This window comes from Cydia pomonella, chromosome 24 (assembly GCF_033807575.1).
Source record: "Cydia pomonella isolate Wapato2018A chromosome 24, ilCydPomo1, whole genome shotgun sequence".
In the NCBI taxonomy this organism is placed as follows: Eukaryota; Metazoa; Arthropoda; class Insecta; order Lepidoptera; family Tortricidae; genus Cydia; species Cydia pomonella.
This window is the reverse complement of record NC_084726.1, coordinates 443,359-470,439: the sequence shown is the minus strand read 5'-3', so window position 1 is coordinate 470,439 and position 27,081 is coordinate 443,359. Positions and strand designations below refer to the sequence as shown.

The 27,081-nt window shown below is 35.2% G+C and overlaps 1 long non-coding RNA gene across 1 annotated transcript; it reads left to right on the top strand.

Annotated features, from left to right (window-relative positions):
• The first annotated feature begins 3,121 nt into the window (after nucleotides 1-3,121).
• LOC133530854 (uncharacterized) lies at nucleotides 3,122-25,179 on the top strand. Its single transcript, XR_009801386.1, has 3 exons — nucleotides 3,122-3,327; nucleotides 5,764-5,888; nucleotides 24,983-25,179. It is a non-coding gene; the product is annotated as an uncharacterized LOC133530854 (long non-coding RNA).
• Nucleotides 25,180-27,081: the final 1,902 nt, after the last annotated feature.

Below are 27,081 nucleotides of genomic sequence, written 5' to 3'. Positions count from 1 at the left end.
TATATAGGTATGTATGTATATGTCGTCGCCTAGTACCGATAGTACAAGATTTACTTAGTTTGGGTCTAGGTTGATCTGTGTAAGATGTCCCCTGATATTTATTTATACATTTATTATTTATTTATAGGTTAAATACTTACCTGCATAGAAAATATTCATAATTCTGAAATAAATATTTGTGTTAAACACAATTACTAATTTACTAGCACTTCGTTCGCTTCAAGTTGGCCGTTAACTCCCCCGGCACCACGCCGCAACCCAGACCCGCTTAGTACTGTGACGTCATTATGTAACGGCCAACTCGAAGTGAACGAGTAGTATATACCCTTATTGGGATTCGAACCCAGGACCTACACTCTACAACCAATTAAGATAGGATTAACTTACATTATAGAGGTAGGTATTAGATGCTTTTGTCAACCACGTGGTTGTGTGCCGAAACAATATTACATACCAGGCATGAGTGGCGGCGATACCGTGTGTCGCCTCAACGCCTACAAAATATAGCCTAGTTGTATCGGCTGCGTGAACACAAAAAATATCGTGTGCCTTTCCAACGCCTTCAACGTCAGGCTTGGTCAATCGGTAGCACGAGACACAAAAGTGTGACCAGCGATTGCCAGTCGACATGTCCAAAAAACAAAATAAAATCGGAGCTACACAAAAGAATGAAAACGTCCGTGGTATGCAGTGCGCGCCCTGCCATACCTCGCAAAATCTCCTGAATGTGGACCTGTGGCCCCCGTGTCGACCCAAAACACAAAATCGCACCAACTCGGCGCTCAAGTGTAGACACCCGATAAGTAATGGTACTTGACATAATTCTCAACGACCGGTTGCACGTTGTTCCCATCTGACAGTTCCATTCCATTTTCAAAAGATCGTCGGTCCATCAAAAACAAATTACGATCTAAATGATACCTAATGTTCATCAATCTCGTGTGTTTATTAATGTCACGTGCGGAGGTCTGAGGTTAAGATCTCTGAGTCTCGGCGGAAGAGCCAATTTATTTAAGTGCACTTCTTTATTGATGATCGCGTGCTTTAAATAGCAGCTGGTGTTTAAATATATTTTGTCCTCTAGTTGCTCAGATGCATGAAAAAACCAGATAACTTCGAGTCGAACTCGCCCACCGAGGGTTCTGTACTTTTTAGTATTTTTTGTTATAGTGGCAACAGAAATATGTACTTTATCTGTTATAATGTGTCTTCGTAAACTGAAAGAATCTTGTTTTGTAGGTAACTGCATAAACGCGCATGGAACAAGTTTAATTGTTTGAATAATATAAATAGCTTTTGTTCGCGTGCGTGATGCATCACATTCTGTTCGACTTTCCTGCTAATCGATCTAAATTGTATCAGTGCTTAATCCTCAGATATATCTTCATTTTCCACCAGTCATAGTTTCTTTTTATTCCCATATATATATAAATATATTTTATAGTTTTTTTTTATCATCATCTGTGAAAATTGCAACTGACTATCACGGTTCATGAATCATGAGATACAGCCTGGTGACAGACGGGCAGATGGACGGACAGCGGAGTTTTAGTAATAGGTTCCCGTTTTACTCCTTGGGTACGGAACCCTAAAAGGTTAATCACCCCTAAATTATAGAACCATAATTACCTAATTGCCAATAAACGAAAAATAAGTGTCCTAAAAAGAACCAATCGCTACAAATGTTCTGATTTTGGCAACGCAGTAGAGTTAGAATTGCTGTTCTAGATATATATGTGACGTTATAAACGATGCTCCGATACAAATACAACACTGCGCGTCGCAGTGCGGCGTAAGCGCCATTGACAATAAGGTCCCTTTTCATAGATAATGCCACATATTTTTAATTTAATATAACTTTATTGGCCAAATTTATATCGAAGGGGCGTGGCGTGGCTATGGGAAATAAACAATAAATTGTGTAAAAATATTATCCATACTGTCAATATCAAGGGAAACAAAAAATAAAACCGACTTCAAATATTACCAAAAGCGCAATACATGTACCTATAACTTTTTTTTTTTTTATGGTAGAGGAGGCAAACGAGCAGACGGATCACTTTTGAAGAGTTCCCTCGATTTCTCCAAGATCCCATCATCAGACCCCGACTTGGTGCCAACGGGACCATCTCGGGGTTATACCCGTTCGATTAAAAAAAATATTTGAAAATCAGTTCACGATTCTCAGAGATATCGAGTAACATACATACAAAAAAAAAACAGTCCTCCTTTTTTGAAGTCGGTTAAAAAAGGGAACAACGTTTGTATGGAAACGCGGTCGTCCACAATTATCCTCGTAATGATTGCGTACCCCTTGAAAGCAGCTCAGCTGTCTGAATGTGTCTCCTTCATAATAATGAGCACTTTCCTGGGGGTAGGCCCCCAGATGTGAGTTATATGCTTTCCGGGGTTTAAGATTGGTTGCATGATGATGGTGTCTCATTGTCCTTCTACGGGAAGCTTCAACACAGCAGTCGCTATAATTATTACTATATGTCAAATGCCAACAATATCAAACTAATAAGACAACCAGAAATAAGAGTTTTTAATACGGAAGGTGGAGATAAGGAACGAAATCTCCATGTACCAAAAAGTGTCATCAAAAAACCTTAAATAGGTGGCGCTACAATACCTAGAGTACTTGAACAAAGAAATTAAATCATAGACAGCGCACTTCACTCCGTCAATAACGCCTAGGTTCTTAGCTACTCTAGCGCTACTCTGGAGAGATTTGGAACTATTATTTATAGCTGACAGCTGGACACTTTTGCAACAGTTCTACCATAAGAGATGTCACTCCTCTTAATTCCACACTCCATAGTTTTTAAGCTGTGCTTCTTTGACGTTTGGTTGAAGTATTTGTGTTGACATTGTCGCTTCCAGTGTTAAGTCGCAATTAATCAATCGCACAGTGAGTAACGGCTGAGTCAGGTGTGCGGTGAGTTATCAGCTTTGGTGCACCGCAGTAATAATTATGGGCCCCTTTTCATACATTATCATTCATATTCATCCATCTCGCTCGCTTTTTTTTCATACTATCTACTCTATTCAACCTCATTTTTATTCTCATATCACCCGCCTTTTTGCCGACCTACTTAAACGCAAAATAAAGAAGCTAAAATTTTTAATACATGTCAATTGTTGGACAACGTCAATGAAGTGAAAAATCAATATACCTTTTTCCTTACAATATGAATAAAATAATACGATGAAATAATTATAATAAACGAGAGTGATAAACGTGAGTGTGAAGGAGTAAGGAGAGAGAAGAACGAACCAAAAATTAAATACGGCGGCCGCCGTTAACAAATCGGAATCTATACCCAGGTACGGTCGGCCTCATCATTAACATCCTTTTAATTTTATTCTCATTTTTAGTTTTCTCATAGCCATAGTCCCTCTGTATTTCTTGGACTGCGCTTTTTCTCTGGTCCTTCGGCATTCCTCGCGTTACCAATGGGTGTTGAAGTTCAACCATGCCATGCCTACTAAATTGGTGGCTTGATTGGTGGTATAAAATGCACTTCTCAAGGGTTTAGAGCCAGACCAAGATAAGTTGGCAGCGATTTTGAAAGCCCAGAAGGTGCAAGTGTCAAATAACGTCATAGAAGTTTGACGTTAAAAATAACCCGTGCATCGTCTGCGTTATCAAGATCTTGGTTTGACGTTATTTCATTAGAGATAAAGATTTTTTGTAGTGAATGTACAAAAATGTTTAGGTCAAACTTGACTTGGAAATTTCCCGAAAAAAAAATATGTAAAAGCAAGTGCATGCATGGTGCTATATAGTTACTTAACTAATACCTATAAGTCCGATAATATTATTGCTCTAGCTGACCACTGGATCTAGCATATACAAAGCAATAAAAACGGGTCACTTCGTATGGTAATCCGTTTTCATTGATCTAGAGTACAGTTTCACAGTTTCCCAACCGCATTGTACCAAAATAGGACAAACAGGAAAACAGCAGCTAATAGTGAATGTTTACTTTCTAAAATTAGTCATCATGACTAAGAAAGGAGACATTAATACTTACCAGTTTATAATTGTGCACTTATACGTCTACGTTTGTATTACTCTTAATTCTAGGTATTTATTTTATTTCCGTAGCGTGCAATTCGTAATTTGACACACTTTCGTTGGTTAAATGTCATTTAAAACTTAAAGAGTAATTATTAATAATAGGTATGACAAATAAATTACAGTTCCGGGTAGTTTGTACAAAATTAATTCGTAATAAAACTAACCTAACAAAGATATAATATAAGGTATAGGTGAAAAACTTCAGTAAGTCACCTGCTGTATGTAGTTGTGACGTGTTCGAATAGACATTTGTTTTGTTTGTGTGTGTCTTTTAAACATGTATTGTCTATTCGAACACGCCACAACTACATACAACAGGTGACTTACTTAAGTTTTTTACCTATATAAAGACCTCTCCAAGGCAAAGCAAGGTAGATTAATGACTTGGTTAAACCGATGTTTATAATTTTCTCTTTTGTTTGTGAATAAAGAACATAAGTACTTACTTCTTACTGTTACTCTTCTCCAAGTTGTAGAGGTTCTTAGGGATAGCCTATGTCAAGTAAGTTTTGACTGAAATGATCATGATGACATTTTTATTTTATTTATTTTATATGTCGGAGATAACACAGAAACAATCATACAAGAAACAAACATGTGTAGATACAGATGTTTCCTTGGATATATCTTACTAAGAACATTTAGTATATTCATATGCGCAATGCGATAATATTTTGATTTTGTTCACAACAAAACCGTGCGTTAAAAGTACATTGCTTGTAGCTGAACTGTAGTATGCTTAGGGAATTAAAAGGTAAAGCTTACATTACTAAGATGACAGAAGAATAACAAGAGACATAACATATACAATCCCAACACAACACACACACACACACACACACACACAATAGGAAATTTGTATCACATTAGATTAAAATTTACTCAAAGTTAAATGTATTAGTAAAATTAAATGTATTGATATTATAAATATCAAGATTGTTATATTTGTTCTTTTTAGTCCGCAAAACTGCTTGTTGTTTATATTATTTGTTAATTAAGTTCTACACGTGTTGTTATGGAAGAGCGGGGTCTTCTGTCACAGGTATTTTATACTTACTAGAAGACTCCAACCTTTACAATTGAACCCTGTATTATTAACAAATAAAACATTTTCATTTTTTTACATTAATAAGATATATTTGAGTAACAGCATACTTGAACTGGGAGCGGGAGCACGAGAATATTATTCATTTCATTTAGAAATGTATTGAGGTGGCTAATAGTCTGTATAACGGAGCACGCTTTCCAGCATTGGTTCTTATTTTGGGAAGAGCAAAAAGGTTTTTGCTTCCGGGTCCGAAAAGCATGTCACGTTTCATACAGTATATGATTTAAGGTCTTAAGGACAATATGGTCAACATGATTCATGAAGTGGTACCACGTGAATCACTGTTGATTACTATGGAAGGCCCAGCCTTTGCGGCTACTGTATTGTATTGTATTGTACGAGTAGGCATGTCAGTGAAATCTGGTTATGATTCACATGCTATAGGGTCAACATTACACGTGCATACAAGTGCATTGAGATAGTAATATTAAAAATTACACAGCTTTCATTATGAGTACCTATCAAGATAGATAAATAAGTAAGCTTAGAGTACTCATACTTACTTCATCATCATCATCATCATCATATCAGCCTTTTATCGCCCACTGCTGAGCATAGGCCTCTCTTCCAGTGCGCCACTTATCCCGGTCCCGAGCCAATCTCATCCAGAAGTAACCCGCAGTCTTCCGAATGTCGTCCACCCAACGAGCCAACGGACGCCAGGCACTCCTTTCGTCTGAAAGCGGTCACCATTTCGTTAGCATACTTAGTTCATACCTAATAAAAACTCATTTGTGATAAAAAATATATATAAAAGCAAAAAAAAATACACTGATTTCGGCAAGACTCGGACTTACGACCTTTTGGAACAACGGGTACAGGAATGGAAAGATTTGCAGTTCTATATATTATTACTAGCCTTTATGGTGTCCCACGGCTGGGCAAAGGCCTCCCCCTTCGATCACCATCTATCTAAACAACATCGATCTATACAAAAATATTTATTTGTATTATAATTCTCAATGTTTATATTTATCACGACGCAAGTAAAACCCAATACTTAGCTTCAATTGAAAATAGGTAAGTACCTTGTTTAGTCACGTATGTAAGTATATTAAATCCCGAAGAGGCAAGTTGACTCAAACCTACGCACTTGCGGTGTGGTTTGGCCGTTTGGTAGATAAATATTATGCGTAGGTAATTAAACTTATTCAGATTTTTTTTATTGTAGAAAAGATAAGCATTTCACCACAACCTCACTTGGTGTTAAGTGCCGATGCAGTCTAAGATGTAACATGCTTACCTAAAAGATACAAACGAAACAAATGTAACGTCTTACCGTGCGATAAAAACTCGTATGCCTTAATTATAAGTTTCAAACCTAGTTCTAAATAGGTACTGGTGGTTGTAATAAGGTTCACTTTGGTAAATTGTGGTTTTTGCATTTAACTAAATCAGAAAGACGTGTGATCTTGTACGAGTTTATTAAGCGACTGGTAGGACATATAAAATAGAAAGAGAAGGCGGGAATATACTTAAACAGGCATAAGGTTCAAATTTAACACAAAAAATCCACCCTATTTATCGAACATTTTAAAAACTTTCACATCATAATTTGTAAGAAATACAATATTCTAAAAGAAGTAAGTAAAAATGCTTTTGCATTGTTACACGTTGTTTTGAAGTCTAAGTCAATTTCACGGAAATCGTTTACAGTCTCTGATTCTGTGATTTTCTGTGTTATCTACATATAATGAAATACCTATGGTTACTCCACTGCTGACTGTATCCTAACTGGAAACCACAACCATACAATATAACACTGCGCTATTGTAATGGCAATATTGATTTAGCAATATAATGTTAACCAATGTATTGTGGGTTTTGGCTTAGCAACACCAACGCGGGCCTCGTGTCATAGCGGATAATATTAATAACCTAAATTGTGCTTGGAACAATTGTTGATACAGTAGGGCTTCGATAATCCATATAAGGTTAATCCACGGGAATAGCTTCATGTGGGGCTCAATACAAATAACGATGTGATTTTAACAACGTAATTATCAGTTATACAGGATTTTCAGTTGGCAAATTAAAACTAAACTAGCCATAATATAAATTAAACTAATTTTAAATAAAACTAAAACTAAAAGATATACTAGTTAAACAAATAAGTTCCGTAAAACCACCCAACTATAGTCCAAAGCTCCCAACTATGGTCCACAAATAAACTCAATTTTTCTCGTTCAGTACCCCTAGTGTAAATATTTTCGACAGCGAAACGTTACGTACGCGTTTGCGTTAAGTGTCATTTTGTATGAGATTTTTGACTTTCCAAAACGTCCCGCTTGGCGCGCTGTTCAAAAACCCATACAAAATGAGACTTAACGCAAACGCGTACGTCACGTTTCGCTATCGACTAAATTTACACTAGGGGCACTGGTGTGTATTCTACTATATTTTTGTAGTTCTAAGGCAAAGTATGTTTATAAATGGAAGGTAAAACTAGGAGTAAACCAAAAGGAACATTGGTATAGATACTTAATTACCTTTCGAACTTGTGGACCATAGTTGCAGTATTGGACTATAGTTGTGTAGTTTTACGGTTATAAAAAGAATACCCGTTCTAAAGCTTCCGCCTGCGGTCCCATAACGCTGGCCGCGTTACCTCTCTGTATTGCCAGGGATATACGCTGGGCTGGGAAAGGTAAGCCCCAGCCCTATGGTCCCCGAGGCGTCGACCAGCCGTTCCGACAGGGCCCCCATAAAGGTTTTCATGTCCGCCGACCATGTGCTTACTGTATTTTAGAAATAATTAAGATAAAGCTCTATTTTTCTCAACCGTCCTCCAGTTAACGTCCCAACTGAATGCCTTCCTTTTCTACCGTCCCCTTTTAGATGGTATTCGAATGGCCGTTCCGATACTCGAGCCAATGACTTATATGAAACGAAACCTTAGTAATTTATTTGTTTACATTATTTTATTAGTAATTAATTTTAAATCGCATAAAGAAGGATAGTTTAAAATTCGCTTACACACTGATTTATCTAAACGTCGCTGTAATCTGAACTGCCGAGTGAACCCTTTTCTTTGGCGGACAAAGCCTTTGCTTAGTCCATAAATAGAACCCGCCAGACTAAATTAGATACGTTTTTAAAATGATTTTCGCATTTCACATCACAATTATGTAGTGTTAAGTTACTTTGTTAATAAGTTTGTTTTTGTAATTTTGTATTCTCATTGAATATATTTTTTCATAATATAGGTACTTATTCTTTTTATAAGTAAGTAAGTAATCATTTATTGTCAATTGTGCATGTCACTTATGTTTTATATATAACATATATACCGAGTCCGAACAGGGGTTGTTTTTTGAAGTAGTAATATATATAATAATAAATATATTATTACACATACACATACCTACTTAGTTAATTATTGGATGTAGGTTCCAATATTCGAATTTCGTACATATTATGTTAGTGTGTATCTAAATTGTTACTGCTTGTAACTATGAACACATGAGCTAGAGTCACGCGCACAACGACTAAATCATGCAATGACAACGAGATTTTTGTCCTGCCGATAGCAAGTTGAACTACCAATTGCAAGATGGACCAAACATTTTATTCAAGGGATTTTTGTAGGTTAATATCGTACGCGTCAAATTCGTTCATTCAATATTATTTTTGTGTGTGTCATAGATGGTAGGATCGTATAGATGTGCTATACGCGTGCGCCTGTGAGGGACTGAACATACGCAATGCGACAAAATTAAAAAAAACATGTTTAAACATTCCTGACAACATTCCAAAAACAACCTACGTAATTTGGTCGGTTATTTGTTGCCCACCTTAAACCACGTCAGGGAACATAAAAAATAGACTGTAACCAGGACAAACAATAATAGCGCTTTCTCTGCTACTCCTACTGAAAGATATATAAGACTATCTCGTTCGGTTGTTTCCCCCCACCGCTCATGACTGATCCAGTTATTCTAGAAATCTAGATTGATGGTGTGTGTAGTGTAATCATTCACCTTAACTCTCCTGTCGATACCTAAAGGTACTTATAACGTTTAATATGTTTTCTCAATTTTCTCTCATTACTCTTGTACGTTAGTATTGTATAACTGTAGGGGGTAAAAGGGGGGTTGGTCCACAAAGTTCCGAAGCACATAAATCCCCCCATTCACATTCAAATGAGCGGTGAATGGGACACAGTCGGACGCGATTTAAACGATCTTTTCACAGGTTATAATGCCTATTCTATTGTCATATCACTAGGTTTTGTTTAAATATTACGAATGAAATATAATTTCACGAACATTCTAAATATATTTGCTAACCTATTTTTTATCAAACATTTACGTCTGCAAGCGATATTTCACATTTTTAAATTAAAAGGAAAAAAATGGAAAAATTCACTGCTTCGAGCCAGATTCCAGCTTGCGATCTTTGGGAACACTTTAATGTACTTAATGTAGGTACTTACTTACATATTAAGCTATTTATTGATTTTCTGCCCTAACAAAACAAAGGCACCTTTTGAAAAAGCTGATAAATAATACCTACTACACGAAGTCACGACTAAGTATACACCGTGGGCCAATTAAACCCGACAGATTTTAACGAAGCATTCCTGAGGTCGTAAACAGAATAAAAAAATATATGAGTTATAACCACAGTCAAGCCATATTAAAAAAAAAAAAATTTTCCGAGAAACAAAAAGATTTTTTTTTGCGTTTTCTGCACATGACCCGTTATTTATGACATGACACCTTGGTGAAAAAAAAAACATTACAACTAAGAAGTAAAGTTTTTTTTAAATATTTACAGATAAAAATTGCGAGTTTACCCACTACCGGTTACCTAACTTTAATGCCTGGCAATACGTAGGTATGTCTAAACCAAGTCACATAGTGGCAGCGTTACAGCTAAACAGTTATAACAGAAACAAATTTTCACAAATGTCATTATCTCTAAAACAAGACCGATTTCAGAAAACGCATGACATTTTAATCTCTAAATGCGGTCAAGAATACTTACACCTTTAAAATCCATCGGGTTTAATTGACCCACGGTGTATAGTTTGACCCTTTATTATTTAAGTTATCACGAACTCCAGGGTGTCCAATTAATTAAGAGAAACATAGCAAAGTCTTTTTATTATTTTATATCCTAGCTTTCGGCACGTTAGAAGATATTCCCATAAAACAATTTCCCCATATCAATTACTTGACACCGTCTTACTCGGTAACTCCAAGAGATTGGATCTGTACCATAAATTCTGGTACGTCCCGCATTGCGGTACCAAACCCTTGTAAGCTTGCTTGAGCTACCCTACATCCGGCAAGTCATTACAACCAGACCTTAAATAAGTTATGACTCTTATGTCAGTGCTTTAAGAGCGGTTTTGGTATGGATTTCGCTTCATTAGCGGCATTTTATAAATGTGTTTCATTTGCAAAAACTATTTGCGAACGGAAAATAGTAAGGATACGCTTTCGCTTAGGATCTAAAGGTCAATTTTGATTGAGTTTTTGTTTTATAGTGGTATGTTAGTGTGGTATTATGTTCATTGTGGAACTCTCAATTTACATATTTCTATCTTTTTGCACAGATAGGATAGAAATGGCGGGAAAACGCAAGAATGACAACTACCTAGTTTGGTAGTTTTTGCTGACGTAAGTTGAATCTTTTCTAAAGTTTGTCTGCATTTTTATGGAGGGTGAAGTTTTTACAGTATTTTTCTACTTTGTACGTTTGTTCTGCTAGTTTCTATGTTGTAAAAAGAACGAGTTGCAAGTTGACTGACAATCAGCAGTTTAGGAGCACTGGACTAGAAGTAAGTATAAGTGTTCACTTTACCGTGCTTTAATATGAGTGCAGTTCATTACATATTTTGCTATGTTATAACATTTATCATTATATTTTAATTATGGGTGCTTTGCCTTTGGGGTGTGGCTTGAATAAATGTTTAATTTTTTTTGTTTTGTTTTCTCAAAAAAAAAAAAAAAAACAATTTGGTTATAGCTCTTGCTTTATTTTTGGGGCGAACATTTCGGCATGTGCTTTTTTATTATTATTTTAAGCACCACAATTAATTGGATCTAATTATCATTTATTAATATATAGTTTATTACTTTTATTAGTATGGACTTTGATCCGCTAATAATTATTTAAAATACCTTCCTAAAGTCGTACACCCACACAGAAAAAGAAAAATCCTTCCTGAACGTTAAATAATTAATTTATGGTTATGACTTATGTTTCCCGAAAATCTCCAATAGTTTTGAGCTATATCTAAAATGTCGGCTTTTATTTTATCACCGTTCTTAACTTTTGTAAACAAAATGACCCCTGTTTAAGTGTGCCTATTTCTATTGATTAATGAAGGCGAAGAAATGTATACATATTTATGAACCTGATTGTACCTGCCAGTAGCCAATCACAAATGGCTAGAACAATGACGTCACTAGACACGTGTATGAGTCAACTAGATTCACACCAACCATACCCACCGTTATTCATCTTATAAGTACTCATCAAGGAAGGTCGAATTGTGATCCGTGGGTACTGCTTTGTAGAAACATTATGAGTAATATGGTCATACAGTTTGTTGTGTTATTAATGTGATTAATATACTAATGGTCTGAACTAGCCATTTTAGGATCATAACAATGACATACTTAGACTTAGTTAGACTCCAACGACACCAAGTTTGCACCGAATTAGCAAAGACAATGCATATTTATAGTTATCAGTTAACCGTGTGTATAAGTATAAGTATATTATTAATCGTATGACATGCATAAAGAAGCTAACCAGAGTATAGCTTTGAGGTCGTTAAGCCAGGTAACCTATATAAGAATATAAAAGTAGATAATACAATTCACAATAGTAGGTAGATCTTTCAGTTCGTCACACACAAATAAATAAAATTTCATATTATATCATATGCGGTATTGTAAATCATTGCTAATAACTATTGGATTTTATTTTAAATAAAAATAATGTGCAGCCCATTTTGTATCAAATTTTTACAAAAAAAAAAAATATACTTACTCATTTTATACATTTTCTCACAAATATAACTCACCTTAAATCCCAAAGCGCAAAAATACCATTGAAAACCAGAAACATCGCAACTCGCAAAAAGCTAGCATTTCCGCCCAAAAAGTTGCGAAAAGTCCGGCCTTTTGAAAAGCTATCTGCAGTAATGCCACAAGCCCGGGGGCCAATTAAGCTCAGTTAAGTCCATTGTGCCCCCTGCTGGTGATATAGTGGCTTTCGAAAGCGTAGGTGGTTTATATGCGTCAGTATTTTCAGTCACGGTTGTTATATAAGATAAGCATTTAAAGGGAAAGCATACGGTCGAGTTTACACATATTTTTGCAAGCCTACATTTCAAAATCATGTTTTCACAACCTTATTGTCAGTGTCTTAGAAAAGTGTAAATAATTTTTGGAAAGTTGCTTGTGAACTCGACTGTACCATCTGCAATCTGGCTAATCTGGTATATTACATGTGTAAATTCTGTTATATTTAAATGTAATTCATTAACATAAATTATTAATTATAATATGACCTAGAACTGGTCCTTGGGGTACACCAAGCTTTTTCTATTACATTGTCTATAAGTCTATATTCATCTACTTGCATTAAATTTTGCGTGTATTTAATTGGTCATTAGTTTCAAAACTTTTCATGAAACCTTTAGCGGTTTATTTTATGGAGGATAATGAATGCCATGAAAATAGTAGTGTCAAATGCTTTAGGTAGATCACACAAATTATTTTCCGATTAAACTTTGAGCTTTGGTCAAATTCATCTGGTTTAAGTCAATAATGCTGCTGTAGTATGTATTTGCTCTATAAGCCTTCCCCCCTCCCCTTATATTTCTGTCTACAACTAAGTTCTACAACAAAGTATCTGATTATCCTTTTCTTTTTCATAAATTGATATTTTCCCCATAAAACCCAATTTCCGCTACGGCGACATCGGATATACTTTTCCATGTATTCAACAGGCATCATCTGGTTTCATACCGCAGGTTATTATAGATTTTATGCACATGGGAATAAGACTCCAAATGCCAATAAAGCTAGGACAGGGCAGGACTTTGTATGTTTTCCATGATTTTTTACACAAAATCAGCAGACAGGATGTACGGACAGCATACACGTTTTTAGGGTTCCGTAGCCAAATGGCAAAAAACGGAACCCTTATAGATTCGTCATGTCCATCTGTCTGTCCGATTATGTCACAGCCACTTTTTTCCGAAACTATAAGAGCTATACTGTTCAAACTTGGTAAGTAGATGTATTCTATGAACTGCATTAAGATGTATACACAAAAATAGAAAAAAATCAATAAATTTTGTAACTTCTAAAATAACAGAATGAAAAATCTAAAAAAAATATATGATATACATTGCCATGCAAACTTCCACCGAAAATTGGTTTGAACGAGATCTAGTAAGTAGTTTTTTTTAATACGTCATAAAAAATTTAAAAAAGTTTTTTTTTCATCAAACCCATACGTATGGGGTATCTATGGATAGGTCTTCAAAAATGATATTTAGGTTCCTAATATCATTTTTTTCTAAAGTGAATAGTTTGCGCGAGAGACACTTCCAAAGTGAAAAAATGTGTGCCCCCCCCCCCCCCCCCCCCCCCCCCCCCGTACCTTCTAAAATAACAGAATGAAAAATCTAAAAAATATATGGTATACATTGCCATGCAAACTTCCACCGAAAATTGGTTTGAACGAGACCTAGTAAGTAGTTTTTTTTAATACGTCATAAAATTAAAAAAAAAATTTTTTTTGATCAAACCCATACGTGTGGGGTATCTATGGATAGGTCTTCAAAAATGATATTTAGGTTCCTAATATCATTTTTTTCTAAACTGAATAGTTTGCGCGAGAGACACTTACAAAGTGAAAAAATGTGTGTCCCCCCACCCTGTAACTTCTAAAATAACAGAATGAAAAATCTAAAAAAATATATGATATACATTACCATGCAAACTCCCACCGAAAATTGGTTTGAACGAGATCTAGTAAGTAGTTTTTTTTAATACGTCATAAATGGTACGGAACCCTTCATGGGCGAGTCCGACTCGCACTTGGCCGCTTTTTGACAGTATTTTTTACACGATATCTATAAAAAAAATACATCTTGACCCCCACTCTGGATTTTTCCTAATGCAAAGGCTGTCCATTGCAATCCATCGCGGCAACAAAGCGAGCGTGATAGGCACCTTTGCTTCGGGACCAGTCCGGGGCGGGTTAAAGCAGGTAGGTAGGATCTTGTAATTCACGAAGACGTTATTAAAGGTTAATTATCTTTATCTTTATCTATATTCGAATGAATATAGATTCGAATGAATATTGTTATGAATATAACAATAAAATATTGACTAATCCACGCGTCATCGTGGATGACACGAACTATACATGTTTTGTTTATATTTATGTTTTTAATGTAAATGACGGTATTCAGATTGTAAATATATTAGTTGATTTATTTTTAATATGATATGATACGATTTACGAACATGACACTACAATCTGGCTAGTGCGTAATATACCTACCTAGTTAAATAAATATGCTATTCACGTACAGTCGCCATCAGATATATTGGAGCGGCCAAGGGGATCACAAATCTCTAAACACATCTCTATTGTCAAGGCGTTAGAGGTCGTGTTCAGATATTTTTGAGTACGAAGGCCGCTCCTGTATATCTGATGGCGACTGTACCTACTTTCTCTGCGGAATCAGAGAAAATTTAATAAGAATATCCTCAGGAAGACCAAGGTTGTCGATATAGCTGACAGGGCACTATTACATCCCCTTACTTATCTTCTAAATTTGTTTCTCAGTATTTTGTTATCCTTAATAAAGGCAACGTCCTCATCATCATTCGCTTGCCCTTATCCTATTCATTTGGGGTCGGCGCAGCATGTCTCCCTCTTCCATATCTTTCTGTCACCCGTCATCTCATCATTCACTCGCGCCCGCTTCATGTCATCTCTCACACAATTCATCCACCTTTTCCTCGGTTTTCCTCAGTTACATCGCTCCACATTCACTCGTAATACCTTTCTCGTCATATGACTTTCATCCCTCCGCATCACATGCCCGTCCCACGCTAGGCGATTCGCTCTTACTTTTTCTACTACGGGTGCAGATTTCAGGCTTCCTCTTATATACTCATTCCTAATCCTACATCCATCTTAGCATTCTCATTTCCCCTACATGCAATCTCTTTTCATCCGTCACCTTTAGGATCCAACACTCTGATCTACTCTGACCTATAGATTAAAATTTGCTTTCTTTCAAAACAAACAAAGCTCTAAAGAAGTTTCCAATCTAATCTAATACCCAATAAAGGTGTGTGTTGGTTTGTTATTTTTTCTAAAATAAACCTATAAATAAATAAAATTCTGATAAATGTTAGATTAGTATATTTTGACCTTTATAGTATATTTTGACTTTTAACCGATGTCTCTAAGGTACTCGTAAAAGACATGGTATAATAATTATATCATCGTCTATACCACATGTTTTTGCACCACCTACAACTTATCTGCTTTACCTAAAGGTGGACTGGTAGAGAATGCCTTATGGCATTAAGTACAGTGTATTTTCTTATGTGCTCTTTCTCTTCTTTTTCCTCGCGTTGTCCCGGCATTTTGCCACGGCTCATGGGAGCCTGGGGTTCGCTTGGCAACTAATCCCAAGATTTGGCGTAGACACTAGTTTTTACGAAAGCGACTGCCATCTGACCTTCCAACCCAGAGGGTAAACTAGGCCTTGTTGGGATTAGTCCGGTTTCCTCGCGATGTTTTCCTTCACCGAAAAGCGACTGGTAAATATCAAATGATATTTCGTACATAAGTTCCGAAAAACTCATTGGTACGAGCCGGGGTTTGAACCCGCGACCTCCGGATTGCAAGTCGCACGCTCTTACCGCTAGGCATATGTGCAATAAAGAATAAATAAATAATTATGAGCTTACTCAGGACCGTTAGGTTAGGTTAGGTTACGATAAAAGTAATAGAATTATGAAACTATTTTGTATTTGTGTACCACACGTGCTTCATTCCAGACTAGGATTATTTGCACTTGTGTTTTAACACGTAAAGGTAACGATAAAAGTGGTACAGACACACACTACGATTATTTTGCGCATGTGCTTAATCAACACCTATTAGAGGCTTAACCAACATGACAGCAGATGCTACGAAAGGTCCCGTGACTATTTCCAAACTCAAATAATAGTTTAGATTGAAGTTTTCTAGCAACGACTGTAATCTTGGCTAGGTGTTCTGGGAGTTACATTAAAATTGATAAAACTATAAAACTTATTTGCGCACCATACTTGCTCTCTTCACCCCGCGCACGTTTCGCGCTCACGTGTGCGCGCGCGCACCTGCACTTCTGCGAATACCGGCCATTGTTCCGATAGCAAATCGGGACAGTATAACATTATTACATTATTAATAACCCGTGGTCATACTGCAGCAATCCTCTTTATTTCTGGGGGCCTAGCCAAATGACAATTGCTTATAGAAAACGCCAACATAAACTTAAATAAATGATAGATATTTATTTTATTTTTATTTTTTTATTCAAAAAGTTACTATTGAAAACTATGAAAAATAATAAAATAATTTCTTGTATCAAAGATGAGATGAGTAAGATATGCGAAAAATCTAAGACAATTTCGAGCTTAATTTGTCAAAAATTGACGTTTGACAATTCAGTAACCGTTAAACTATGAAAGATATTGCTGCAGCGGCACACACTCAAAACTTATTCGAGGAACTGGTCCGGCCCGACTCACAGTTGGTTGCCGCTCCAATTGAAAACCCTGTTGTTAGTATAGATTTAATCAATGAATCCACCACACCAAGACTAGTAAATTGCAGCGGAAATAAACTCAAAAAATATATTAAATTAAATAGAATGATTAAAAAAAACCAGAGGTTATCAAAATGAATAAATTGTTTTTTTAAGAAATTGAGATTTTGTAAAATTAATGTTAATTTAGTGGATAATTTAGACTTGTATTCTGTTCAATTAGAACATAGTAAACTACAGTATGAAACTGACACACAGATTTTAAAATCAAAAGTTCAGAGTTTGGAGGATTCTATACAATCCCTAGAAACAATAAATGAGAGTTCGAAAAAGGTGATTAATGAATATTCTTTAGCCATGGATGATTTAATATCCCAGATTAAGCACAATTCAGAGCGGTTTGAGTCGCTGACCAATGCCCAGTCATGTGCATGTAAGCAAGCGACTGGACATTTGTTGACCAGTGTACTCGATCCAAGCCTGTGTGACAGTTTACCTCAACAGCAAATAAATGATAATAGCTCCTTCCACACTCCACAACAAAGCACACCTAAACCTAATATTATTATGTATTGTGATGAAATTGGGAGCAATATGAGCTCATTTTTAAACTATTACCAAAAGGGACTTAGTACAATCAGCAATTGTCTGCCTCACAGTAGCTTTGAAAATATCTTAAAACAAATTTTAAATGACAGTAATATTAATTCTAAGACAACACTGCTAATTCTTATGGGTAATAGGGGAAATGTGAACAAAAATAATTTACTTAAATACTTTGAACAGTTAAATTCACTTGCAGTGCATGAAATTATTATTTTCACATTCCCCTATTGTGAGCAAATGTCAGAGGCAGAAAATAACATTAGACATAAGTTGAATATATCTCTATATAATCTTTGTACATATAGTAGTAAGTTTATCATAATTGACACTAACAAATTTGTTAGTAAATACCATATGCCTATGGTGTTTTTGACTAAAGGTAAGTGTTACCTTTCAAATTATTACAAGAGACAAATAGCTTTATCGCTATCCTATTTACTTGACATTTCTGCCAAGAATTTGGCAGACAACTCTGCTCCTATTGAGCAGCCCAGTGTGAGCTTGGAATTGGTTCCAGTCATAACCAATGATTTAAACTAGCTGTTAAGACAAAAGATTCTGTCTCTGGCAATTTAGTTTTAAATAAATATAATGAAAAATACTGTAAACATGGAAAGTATATCCACCTGGTGCATCAAAACATTCAATGTATTAGAGGAAAAGATTTACAGATTGAACTTTTTATGAACGATTTTTATGTTGATATTTTATGTATTACTGAACATTGGTTAACAAATAATGAATTAATGCCTCAATTTAATAATCATCAGGTGGGAAGTTCGTTCACCAGAATTAGTTCCATACATGGTGGGTCGTTAATTATATTAAATAGTCAGTTAAAATTTAAGGAACGTAAGGATATTGTATCCATGTCTGTTGAACGGACTATAGAACTAAGTGCAGTAGAATTGGAGCAATTTATTGTTGTCAGTGTGTATAGGCCGCCATTAAGTAATTTTGAAATATTTGAAAGTGTAATGGATTCTGTGCTACTTAAAATATCATCTTCTAGTAAGAAATTATTTATATGCGGCGACTTTAATGTAAATATTTTGGAAAATTCAACAATGTCTTGTAGATTGTTGAATCTATTCAAATCTGGTAATCTCAACCACATGTTTATGGAGCCTACTAGAGTGACTGCTACTAGTGCAACCTGTATAGATAATATTTTCACTGATATTGTTCCTATTACTAAAAAAGTTATCAGTAATTTAGAATCAGACCACTTAGGTCAATTAATGGTATTTGAGACATTAAGGAAAAATACTTTGAGAAAACAAATAACTTTTGTACCAGTAACCTCGGACCGCGTAGAAAGAATGAAGCAAAGTCTAGTTCAGGCGCCACCCTTTTTGTCTTCCGATATGGGTCCAAATAGTATGTATAATTCATTCTTTCACACTTTTATGGATCATTATAATGCGATATTTACTTCAAAATCGGTCGTAGTTAGTGGTGCATCAGTTTTTAGTGAGTGGGCTACTGCGGACTTACATCAACGAAGACGTGCACTGTATGCCTTGTATGAGGAACGGCGGTTTAACACGAGTGATGAATTTAAAGAACATGTCAAGCAATATTCGAAAAAGTTTAAAATAGATTGTCATATAGCTAAGCGAAATTATCTAAGTCAAAGAATAAAAAATAGTCCCAACATTATTAAAGCAACCTGGAAAGTAATCAACGTGGAGACTGGTCGCTCGAAACACAGAGTGAATGATTTTAAACTAAATATTGATAACAAAATTATAGATTCCAATTTAGAAGTAGCTACAGAATTTGAAAAATTTTTCACTGACGTACCAGTTTTCACAACTAAGGATTTAAATTCATCACCCTCATCCGCTGTTACTCTATTAAAAGATAACGCTCCAGAGTGTTGTGGAGATTTTCATTTTGAACGTGTTTGTACCTCCGATGTAGTAAAGGCGTTTAATTCGGTTAATGTCAAAAAAAACGAATGACCTCTGGGGAGTCTCTGTCCATGCTATCAAATCCTTAGTAGAAATTATAGCGCCTGACTTAGTAATTATATTTAACAACAGTGTTGATTGCGGCGAGTTTCCTGATTTAATGAAACATAGTAAAATAACTCCTTTATTTAAATCGGGTAGCAACTCTGACCCCACTAACTTTAGACCGATATCTGTGCTACCAACGTTCAGTAAGATTTTTGAAAAATTAATACTTTCTCAATTAATACGACATTTTAACGTCAATAATTTAATGGATAATAAGCAGTTTGGTTTTACACGGGGTCGCTCGACAACCGATGCTGGTGTTGAGCTAATTAAGCATATCTTCGATGCCTGGGAGGAGTCACGAGATGCTATAGGTATCTTCTGTGATTTGTCTAAGGCCTTCGACTGCGTTTGTCATGAAACATTAATCAGGAAACTACACTATTATGGAGTTAGAGGAGCGGCACTGGATTTACTTAAGTCCTACTTAAATGGTAGAATACAAAGGGTCGATGTGAATGGACAGCGATCACCGGGGTCATTGGTCTCTATGGGTGTACCACAGGGGTCAATATTGGGACCTTTCCTGTTCCTTATCCACATAAATGACTTGCCATTCCTTGTAAAGACCCACCATGATATAGTATTGTTTGCAGACGACACTTCACTTATTTTCAAAGTCAAACGACAGCAACAAGCTTACAATGATGTAAACGATGCTATTTCAAAAGTAGTAAATTGGTTCAATGTTAATAATTTATTGTTAAATGAGAATAAGACTAAATGTATTAAGTTTGTCACTAGTAATGTAAGGCATGTAAAAACAAGTGTCATTGTGAAGGATGAGGAATTGGAATTAGTTGATAGTACAGTTTTTCTTGGTATAACTTTAGATTCTAAACTCCAGTGGGGTCCCCATATTGCTACTCTTTCGAATAGACTGAGTTCTGCAGCTTTTGCAGTAAGCAAAATCCGTCAGTTAACTGATGTAAAAACAGCTCGATTAGTATATTTTAGTTACTTCCATAGCATTATGTCATATGGCATTTTACTGTGGGGTGGTGCTTCAGATATAAATACCATTTTTGTTCTGCAGAAGCCCTCATTCGAGAATAGCCCTCATTCGAGCAATATATAAAATGAACCATAGAGACTCACTGAGAGAAAAATTTAAGGAAATTGACATCATGACAGTGCACTGTCAATACATTTATGAGAATATTCTGTATGTGCATAAAAATATTGCCGATTTTAAGAAAAATTGTGACATTCATAATATTAATACTAGAAATAAACATAAGTTCGCCGTGCCCTTCACTCGGCTCCATAAAATTAAAAAATCATTCATGGGTAATTGTGTGAGATTTTATAATAAACTTCCAAACCATATTACTGAGTTTCCAATTAATAAATTTAAGAATCATGTAAAGCGTAAACTTATTTCTAAAGCTTATTATACCACACAAGACTACATGAATGATAAAACAACGTGGGATTAATTGTGATTCGAAATGATTAATTATTTATTATATTTGAATAATGATGATGAAATGGATATTCCAATGCATGTATTTCCTTTGTTGTTTTTATTATATTTGTTTGACATTTAGAATTTATTCTAGAAACAATCTAGACTAGTATTTTTTATACATTTTTTTTTGTATGACTATATTTTGTGAAAGTTTTAGTATTAAATTTGATCTATGAATTATATTCATTAGTATTATATATGGAATAATATTTACAACATCAATAAATTGCTCTGATAATTAGATTAAGATAATTATATGTAATACTGTCTTACTATTCATAAGTGCTTGTTGCTAGGCCTACATGAATAAAGTATATTTGAATTGAATTGAATTGAATTGAATTGAATTGAATTGAATTGAATTGATAGAGGCAAGGAACAAAATCTCCTTAGGCAGAACTGTTGCAAAAGTGTCTAGCTGTCAGCTATAAATAATAGTTCCAAATCTCTCCACAGTAGCGCTAGAGTAGCTAAGAAGTTAGGCGTTATTGACGGAGTGAAGTGCGCTGTCTATGATTAGATTTTTTTCTTAAGTATTCTAGGTATTGTAGCGCCACCTATTTATGGTTTTTTGTCGCACAATTTTTGGCATATGGAGTTTATGTTCCTTGCCTCTACCTTCCATACGATAAACATATGGCGCAGTACAGGCGCCATCTGTTATAGATGACAAACTGAGGGGCACGTTTTTTTCTTACACTTTACCTCTTTATTACAATCAATTATTTTTGCTTGTATGTATCTTATACAAAAACAATTTAAATCAAATGTGTTTTACGTTATAAATTTGATACAAATCCAGGTCGAAGGATTCATTTGAACATTTTCAATAAAACCGAATGACAAAAAAAAATTACGGTCACAGACTTTTAAATAAAAATTAATTTTAATCTGTTTATTTCAGTGTTTGTTTTTGTTGAGGTACAGTCTGAACTCAGTTACAATCTCTATATTTGGAGATTATCTTAACTAGGTTTAGCCTTAACTAATGTGTATACTTAGTTAAAATGTAAAGTTAACACGAAACGCCTCAGCAATTAAAGTCCGCGACTGTAGATAGGACCTATCGAACTAGTTCACATCATAAGTTGTTCCTGCGAGTTGAGAACATCTGAGTTCCACGTGTTGCCTCCCCGTCACACTTGCCTACAAATTTACAAGTGCGACAGAGAGGCAACACGTCGAACGTGGTTCGCGGTAGGCCCTCTGTACCTACGAAAGCATTTCTAGCCACGCTTAAACGGAGAGCTTCGGTTCCGTTCGGTCAATGAAATACGATAGTAGGTTGCTTCGTGCATTAATAAGAAGAATTACCGTCATTTACATTTAAGAAAGAACTTAGTACAATGAAATTACGTCGCTCATAATGCTAACTGGGAGAACTTTTGTGTTCCGTTAAAAAGTCGAGATAAGTATAATATCGTTTGCGGCACAATGCGGGGGAAGCTGTTAAAAGTTACCAGTCGGGAATCTGTTGAAATAAATATCTGGAAGAGATCACAAGGATTTTGAATCCAGGGCGTTTGCACACTGTCCGATCCGACGAAACAAAAACTATAAGGGCTTTTTATTATTATTTTATACATTGAATTATTGATTCTTGTTCAAAAGAAAGCTTTAATGCAAAAAAAGATAACGTTCCCTTATTTTTTTTTATACTACGTCGGTGCTAAACAAGCATACGGCCCGCCTGACGGTAAGCAGTCTCCGTAGCCTATGGACGCCTGCAATTCCAGAGGTGTTCCAAGCGCGTTGCCGATCCTAACACTCCGCACCCTCGTTGAGCTCTGGCAACATTACTCACCGGCAGGAACACAACACTATGAGTAGGGTATTTATTGTCATAATTATATAAAGATGATAATTATAATATACACCATGTATAATTAAATATTATTGAACAAACAATTAACTTAACACCCCTTTACACTTCACTGACTCACAGAAGTCATGCAATGTGAGAATGTGACTCATTTAATGGTAAGGGGTTAAACGCAAAACCCCCGTTTTGTAGTTTATTTGATTAGAATGTAGATTATAATAAGTACGGTAGACTAGTGACTCATATCCTAATTAGAAAATAACAAACACTTGAACGCGAATGAAAATTTTATTATTGTAATTTTTATTTAGGATTAAGTAACATGTCCCATATTGTATGCCCTAACAGGGTATCATGTACCTACTAAGTCTAAAAATAAGATCTTTATGTACTGATGAACATGATAAAACAATGGATTAAATGAAATGAAATGAAATGTTTTTTTTTTTTAACAAAATAAAAAATTACTTGTATTTCCTTAACTCTTGCGTATTCAGCTTGAATTCACCATGTAAAACCTTTTTACAGTACATATGGTGCTACTTTTCCGCACTAGTGCGTACATTAGCACATTATGTAACTATGTCGAAACTTTAAAGAGCCATATATGTACTGTAAAACTTTGTACGATACATGTGCGAATAGGTTATTCGCAACTCGTGTCGATTTAAAATACTCCCTTCGGTCGTGTTTTAATTTATCCCCACTCGTTACGAATTTCCTATTTTTCGTACTTGTATCGTAATAGTACATTACGATACACGTGCGAATAGGTAATTTGCAACTAGTGTCGATTTAAAACACTCCCTTCGGTCGTGTTTTAATTTATCACCACTTGTTGCGAATTTCCTACTTTTCGCATTTGTATCGTAAATAACTATTCTTTAGTGAAAAAAAAAATTTATGAAAAAAATCTACTATATGTATATGTCGACGATTTTTCCGTTTATTTTTTAAGATTTAAGAGAATTGACTAGTAAACATTATATGAAAATAAAGTAGGTAACATTTACTAACAGTAGCCTAAAGCGTGACCCGTATAGTCAGAGCGTTCATGGAAACCAACAGGATAGTTAAACAATAGTTATATAACTCAGGTAGGGTATTACCTGATTATTCAATTGTCTGTGGTATAATCATAACAATATTAGTCAAAGTTATGACTTGTCTTTTATTAAAATACAGGACATTCATCAAGCGAATATCAAAAACACTGAGAAAACAATCAACCCGGTTACGAGGTAGGTACAACCCAGTTGCGGGCTAAGCACGGTTGCATTTTTATAGCCTGTCACCATGCCTGTCACGTTCTAACAAGCATGTAAGTGCGAAAGTGACAGACATAGTGACAGCTGATAAAAATGCAACCATGCTGCCACCGCAGGACTTGAACCAGAAGGTCAATCACCTTTAAAAAATATTACGTTTTTGAACTGGTTTTGACACGTCCTTAACGATCGTATTGGTGATTGGCGCGCATCAAGACTCGGAACCGGTTTTAAAAATAGCGGTAAATACCGGTTTATTTCGATTTTACTCGGAAATTTCACTTATGAAACGCTATTTGTTCTTAAACGCGAACGTTGTAAGACCTTTATTGTAACCTAAATAAACCGGTTTATTTGACGACAGACTGGCCTGGTGGTGTGCCGCGTAAAGACACCGACATACGAAACCGGTTTTTATGGTAGTAGTAGGTATTAGTAGTAAAACACTTTATTGTACACTAGAACTACTAGGCGGTTTTATTTGCAATTTTTTTTGTTGACATAATGTCACTTTATTGCACATCGTAATCTGCCTTGTGTTATTTTTTTTCAAAATGGCGCCTGTAGTGTGAGACTTTTCTAGTATAACTAGATCCAATTTACAAAGAAGGAGCGTCCCAAACAAAAGGCGACACTCTTACATCGAGAATTTATTCGGCAAACTTCAAGAGCGCCTTTCAGCGCTATCTAGATACAAATAAATTGAAGTGCTTTATGTATTTTATTAGTAAAGAGGACGCTAATTATTTTTAACAAATAAGAACTTTTTATTCTCTTCTTCTTCCAGTGCCATCTATCGGAGGTCTTTTATCATGAGGGCTATACGGACTTTAGACACAGTCGCGAATAATTAACGTGTGCTCTGTTTAAGCCATGTTCGAAGATTTTTGAGCCATGAGTTACGTCTTCGTTCGGATGATCTTTTCTCTTGGGTCTTTCCTTGGATGATTAGTTGAAGTAGTTCATACTTCTCGTTTCACATGATATGTTATATGATATGATGTAATGTGGTGTGTTTATGTATTGTATTGTATTGATATTACCAATAAATATGATTATGATTATTGCTATTATTTATTTATGTAGTTTATAAGTATGGTTTGCTTTTTTTATTCATTCAATATATTTCATTCTCTGCACCAATTCTAGGTATCTCTGTTTGGCCCTATGGTTGACTGGTAGAGAATGCCATTTGGCATTAAGTCCGCCATTTGTATATTGTTGTATATATTGTATGCAATCAAATTTAAATAAATAAATTAATACTGTAGCTTGCGTTTTTTAACTGTCTTTAAAACCTCGACCACTGTATTTACTAACTGCAGAACTCTCGTTGGTAATTCTATCCGTCCATGATAATTTCAGGATTCTTCTATAGACCCACTTTTTTTTAAATTATTCATTATAAAGTAATATTTTTATACATTTCATAAAACTCGCCAAACTGTGACGTTTGATGGCGAGGTACGCAAATTTTTTTGCTAATAACTTAACCTATTTGGGTTAGACACATTTTGTAATATGGTTAACTCGTTCGCGTTTTTCCTGAAGACATGGTAAAGTTAAGGGAATCTAAATATATTTTTTATGCTGCACCCTGCAAGTCGGGATACATTTTTTCAGCAACGAGATTTAAAAAAAGAGATATAAATATGTACAGTCAGCATCAAAAGTAGCGGATGAAACAACGCGCCAAAAGAATCTAATATTCCGGAAAACTTTTTCTAATATAGACAAATTTCTAAAATTCGCGCTCAAAAGTACATCTTATACAGTCTTAGTTTTTCTATATTAAAGACATCACTTTTTGTTAAGCTGTTACGGAATGGTAGATACTTATGAAACGTTATTTGATCCGCTACTTTTGGTGCTGTACCAGAGTCGTTAAGTTATATTGTATTGTTCACAGAAGCGACCTTTTTTCTAAAATGTGTTTGACACATTTACTTAATTCTAACAATTTTACAGTAGTTTCTGAGTGTTCATAAAACCTAATATGCATTTTTTTTTTCCAATGTGTATACTTTATTGTGCACCAAACAGTAATATTAATATTTATTGTACGATAAGAGATATTACAAGTATTACAACAGATTGTGTAATAAATTAATTGCATTTAATTAGGCAACAAACAAATAAGCATTTATTTTATTTTGCACCTTCGAATAAGGTGACTCCATTTCAAGCAGACAACTCTTTAACTTAGACTTTAAAATACTTTTGCTTACTTTGGGAGTTTAGTATACAAATTTTGTTGAATATTTTTGGTACCATATAGTTCGACATTCTTTTGCCATAATAGTTTCTCGTTTTTAGTTGTATTATTTTTTGTTCTCTTACACTTCTTGTATTAATCGAATCGAAAGCCTCTAAGCGTTTACACATATTCTTGGCCAGTGTTCACAATTTTACTCCATACAGAAGAACCGAGAAAACATAATGTTGCATTTATGCTTTTTGGTTAAATGAGATGGGTAATTAATTAATACTCTCAATGAAAAACACGAACACTTTATTATCTCAACACAGCGCACATCGCTAAGAAGGGGGACATTTTTTATCTGTCAAAATACAGGAAGTATTCAGTGTTGCCACACTCTTCCCCACATACATTAATTTAAAAATATCTTAAACTTATTCTAAAAGCTGGCTACACTTTAGCAGCTGATTAATATGCCGTTTCCACTGTTGCCCCTCCACTTCCACCTCATAAGTCACACCCGGTATAATAATACGTGTAATGACCCCAAGCGACCACTTTTTCTTATTTTTGCGGTAGTCCCTAGCCATAACTTTCTCCCCAGACAAAAATACTTCCCTGGCATTACTATTTTTTAATGAATGTTTTATTTGGTCTTTATCCATTACGGCAGATACTGGGTTGGG